This window comes from Dasypus novemcinctus, chromosome 3 (assembly GCF_030445035.2).
Source record: "Dasypus novemcinctus isolate mDasNov1 chromosome 3, mDasNov1.1.hap2, whole genome shotgun sequence".
Classification (NCBI taxonomy): Eukaryota; Metazoa; Chordata; class Mammalia; order Cingulata; family Dasypodidae; genus Dasypus; species Dasypus novemcinctus.
Window position 1 is genome coordinate 25,869,983 of NC_080675.1, and position 5,518 is coordinate 25,875,500.

The 5,518-nt window shown below is 37.3% G+C and overlaps 1 pseudogene; it reads right to left on the reverse strand.

Moving 5' to 3' along the window:
• Nucleotides 1-5,088: 5,088 nt before the first annotated feature.
• Nucleotides 5,089-5,171, reverse strand: LOC111763181 (U6atac minor spliceosomal RNA; annotated as a pseudogene).
• Nucleotides 5,172-5,518: the final 347 nt, after the last annotated feature.

Below are 5,518 nucleotides of genomic sequence, written 5' to 3' on the forward strand. Positions count from 1 at the left end.
GTGGAAATACAAGGCAGAAAATATTCAGAGCCCTTGTGTCATCATTTGCAGGTGAGTTGCCCAGAAGATTTTTCTAGACCAGATAATCACTTGGAATGTTGCATAAATGAGAAAATAAATTTTGTTTTGTTCAGCTATCATAATATGAGTATTTTGAGTTTTTGCAGTTAGCATACCCAATTTACCATAGGGATATATTTTTAAATGAATATTTTTAACTGTTTAGCTTTTTAAAAATTTACTGTTTATTTTTGTTATAGAATTTTTCTATAACTCTTTTTGGCAGCTTATTTTGCTCATGCTTTCATGGGTCAGGAATTTGTGAAGAGTTCAACAAGGACACTGTTTGCTTGGGTTTCTCATGTCATTACAGTCAACTGAAGGCTTGACCTCCAAGGTGGTTCACTTGGCTTGCAGTTGACTCTGGCTGTTCGTTGGACACTCAGTCGGACTGGCAACTGGAGCTGTACACATGGCTTCTTTAGTATGATGGACTCAAGGGAGTGAATGAATGACAAGGCTGCAGTTTCCCCCAAAGTGAGCAAGCCAAGAGGACAAGGTGGAAGTTACATGACCTTTTCTGAACAAGCCTCTAAGTCACATTGTGCCATTTTTGTCCTATCTGGGTCAAAACAACTAAGAAAAGCTTCAAACATTTACTAAAAGCAAAATAATACATTGTACAATACACAAATCACCATCTATTTTCAACAATTATTAGCACTGTATCATTGTTACGGATTGAATTGTCCCCCAAAATGATATATGCAAGTACCAACCCTAATCCTATGATGGTGAACTTATTTGTAAAAAGAATCTTTGAAGATGTTATTGGTTAAGGTGAGGCCAAACTGAATTAGGTTGGACCCTAATCCAATACTGTTGTTCTTGTGTGAAAATAAAGATTGTGAAATAGAGAAAAAGGGAGAGATAGCCATGTGACAGAGGCAGAGATTGAGTTATTCTGCCACAAACCAACACCAACGTGGGTTGCTTCTCTCCCACAAAAAGCCAGAAGAGAGGCATAGAATGGATTCTCCCCTTTAAGGGGTAGCATGGCCCTAGTGACACCTTGATTTCTTATTTCCATCTCAGGGCCATGAGATAATGAAATTCTGTTGTTTAAGCCAACTAGTCTGTAATGCTTTCTTACAGCAACCCTGGCAAACTTAGACAGTCCTATTTATATTATCATTCTTTTTGTTTGCACAGACTTTTTTTCAATTCAAAAGTAAGATATATAAATCATTATGCTCCCTCAAAATAGTCCAGAATTCATCTCTTAAAATAATGAAATATGAAAATGATTTTTTATTATCATCTACATCCTGTTCACATTCAAAATTCTCAATTATTTAAAAAAAAAACATCTGTGTTTTATAGCTGCATTTTACAAATTTAGTATTCTAGTCAGGGTTTAGGTACTACATTTAAATGCAGTATCTCTTTAATCTCCCCTAATAGATTAATGGACAGTTTTCTACCTCCCCACTACTTCATCATCATTATTATAAATAATATTATTATGAGTGTAATTAGTTTATTATTGCTGCTGTGAGAATTTACCACTAACTTAGTGGCTCAAAAAATACAAATTTATTTTCTTACAGTTCTGTAGTCCAGAGGTCCAAAATGAATCTGAAGGGACTAAGATCAAGGTGTCAGCAGGGCTGAATCCATTCTGCAGACTCCAGGAGAAAGTGTGTTCCTTGTCTCTTCCACTTCTAGAGGCAGCCAGCATTCCTTGGCTCCTGGCCTCATCACTCCAATCTCTGCTTCCATGGTCACATCACCTTTACTTCTACAGTCATCAACCTCTGCCTCCCTTTTATAAGAACATTGGTGGAATCCTTTAGAGTCCACTCAGACTGTCTATGAGAATCTCCTTATTTCAAAACTCTTAACAGAATCACTTACATGAAGTCCCTTTTGCCAAATTAGGTAGCATTCAGAGGCTCCAGGGATGGGGATGTGGACTTTTTGGTGGGTCTTTATTCTGCCTGCCTCAGCATGCCGACTCTTTGAAGAAGCCAGGGACATTGTTTTATAGGCTGTCCCACATTCTGGGTTGCCTAATTACTTTGTAATTCCATTTAACCTGTTTCTCTAGGTCCTATATTTCCTATGCAATGGAGAATAGGTCTCAAGGCTTGATGAAATATGGGTTAAATATTTTTGGCACAAACAATTTATAGATGTTGCTATGAACTCCATGTTGCAGCACATTAGGGGACATGGGGTGTTAAGTTGTTTCACTATCAGTGAGATTTTAATGATAGTGCTGACATCATTGCTGCCAGATGCCTTTATTTTAAAGTGATATTTTCCTTTTGCAATTATCAAGAAACCTATGAGATTATATTTTGGCACTTTGCGATCATTTTATTCCTTAAACTTTTACCCAATGGTTTTAGCAACCATTGATGATTCTACTGTTTCAAATTACCCATTTTTATTTCCATCTCTTTTGCAAAATCTTTAAATCACTGCTAATTCATTCTTTCTTCCTTTGTAAATGTAGTCCAGTGAGGATAATTTAGTCTTTCTTTGATACTAGGGGATCATATAAACTCTAGGGTCATCTTTTGAACATTGATTTCCTTTAAATACTAATAGACATAACAAAGAAAAACATTCTAATGATTTAAGATATCCTGTTACAAGGATCCAGTTTTAAGAAGCTTTGAAACACTACCTATTTCCCATATTTTACAATGATTTCAAAAAGCAGTCTATTGGCCCAGGCTCATGAATAGCAATGACATCATAGGCATATGAAAAAAGAAGTGGAACTACTATCTTCTGTTAGTAAGAGATGACTACATTCTGAAAGTTGCAATAATTTGATTCCTTGGTTTATGTTGCTCAGTGAAGCCATTTCTCAGTGGATGTTATCTATTGGTTTTGTTTTTCACAAAGGAGCTGCTTACATTCATATGTAACTAACTCACTGTGCAATTGTGATCATGACCACCTTCCTATTTGAATCTCTTTCTCAAAAGGTTATAACCACTTGACAGCAGGGAACTGATGGAAATTTCCCTGGAAATTTTATTCATTGAGATGCAGGTGACATTTTCTTTAGTGTCCATCCCTAAAACCTCCCCACAGTTGATGATTAAACAATTCTGCTGCCAAAAGTAAATCAGAATACCAAGGATAATCTCATTCAAGATGCTGATTGATCAGCTGCTTCCTTTCTGCAATAAGTACTAAGGGGAAAGAGTGAAAAATTGTTAGGATCAGGAGTTCTGTTTAAATAAGACTAACTTTCTAAATGAGATGTGTAACCAAAGCAGGCTCTATAATTTTATTTATGAATATAGTCTTGAAAAAGTAATAGCCACATTTTCAAACTTACCAAAATTGGATGGAGGACAAGATTAATTATTTTAAGCTCAAATGTGAAAATGTGAAATTCAGGGGAATGCCTCCTAGAAAACTTCCCCATGCTAGAGAGGAAATTACAGTTTTATTTGTTTTATTTGGGAATTGATTTTCTTTTTCTTTCATTAAAAGAAGACCAACTACTTAGCAGCATAGGACAGGCAGAAACACATTTCCTTCCTGATATCCCTAAAAGTAGCTGAAGAGCTGGTTTTCATATAGCAGCAGTGTTATAAGATATTTGAGTTTAAGGGCTTAAAAAAAGAGGTTGATCTGTCTCAGAAAGAATAAGATCATTGTGGGGACAGGAAAAAATAGTGCTTATCAGTTCTCAAGGCACCAGATGCTCAAATATGTCCTGATTCAATGCTCCTGGAACAAGCTTGAGCCCTGGCAAGCCTGTGCCCAGATACCAGAAAACCTCATTATCTGAAGCTCTTCCCCCTGGGCTCAGTCTTGGAAAGTTTTGGGGATCTGATCGCTTAGAATATGATGCTAGGGAATTGTTTCTCTTCAAGGATATACTAATAAATGAGTCCTTTAGGACATGTGGGAGCAGAAGCAAAAGAGCTGGACTCCATCACTGGGCTCCGATGCCAAAGATTGACTTGGACAGGGCTGTGGCATTTCACCTTCCTCTGGCCTGGTGGAAATCAATCTTTAGCACTCCTCAGAATTACCTGGGAGACTTGTTCACATGCACATTGCTGAACCCCACCCCCAGAGTCATAGGAATTTGTATTTCAAAAAAAATCTTAGGAGATACTTCTACTGCTAGATCAGAGACAATACTATCCCATCCACTTTTCTAGACTTTTCCTATCAGAAAGTCTTAACTATGGCACTTTCACCGAAACTCCTCCTCCTCCTCTTCTTTTTTTTTCTGACAGACAGAAACATTTACCTCTTTCATGTCAGGGTCAATTACATGAAGTTCCCCAGCCAAAGCCTTCACTGCCTCCCTATGCAAACATAGCGAAGAGAAGGTATCATAACCCAAAGTGCCCTAGGGTGCTGGTGTGGCTGAGAATCTTTCTGCTCAACACAACACCAAGTTGGGTCACAACTCATTCCTCAGTAGTTAGTCATCACAAACGACAACTGCAGGGTGCCTCTAGCACCAAGTGGTCACTGCATGGACTGGGACTTCTCCTCTGCCTTGCTTGTCTCCCTAACACTGACCTTTGCAATATTGATATTCAGCTTCTACTCAGTGACTAGCTGGATTTCACTGTGGTTCAGGACAACAAAATAGGTCCAAGCCTGTCTTACCTCCCCATTGAGGTACTTCATGCATCAAAAAGACCTTAGAATGACTACTATAGAGATGGAAAAGGCATAACCTGCACTTCTGGATGACTTGCTACTTACTCCCTGATCTGGCTTAGGTATTTCAAGGACACATTATTAGCTGCACTCAAAATTGGGTGGAATGATATTCGATTTCATAAGGAAATCAGTCCTTCCTATACTATTTTTATTTGAGAAGTTATGAGCTTACGAAACAATCATGCATAATGTTCAGAATTCCCATATATTGCCCTCCTACCAATAGCACTGAATATTTGTTACAGATTATGAAAGAACATCCTCAGATTATCACCACTAACTACGGTTCATAGCTTACATTTGGTACATATTTTTTCCATATACCCCCTCTTATTAACACTATACATTAGTACTGTACATTTGTTGTAGTTCAAAAAACAATGGCTAGATGCCATTGAGTAGGTGGCAATGCCTTAACTGCAAGCATGTTGACCTTCTCTCCTTTCATATAACACCCTATACTATTTTTAATTCAATCATTAAATCACCACATTCATGCAGTTAATGTTAAGAGGTAGAAAACTACTAAATATTAGTCAAATAATTGTCAACTACACTGTTATAAATTAGGTGGAAAAGATATACAGCAGGCAAAAGTAACATGTTGCATGAGAACCTGCTCCAATCTGATCTCTGAGGAGGTGGATTGAGAAGTACACATTTCATTTACTCAGTGCCCATTCTACAGATATTTCCTAAATCTCTAAACTGTGGAAGACATATTAAATCATTTGTTTTAGTTTCCTAGCTGCTAAAACAAATAATGTACAATGGGGTTGACTTAACAACAAAAATTTATAGG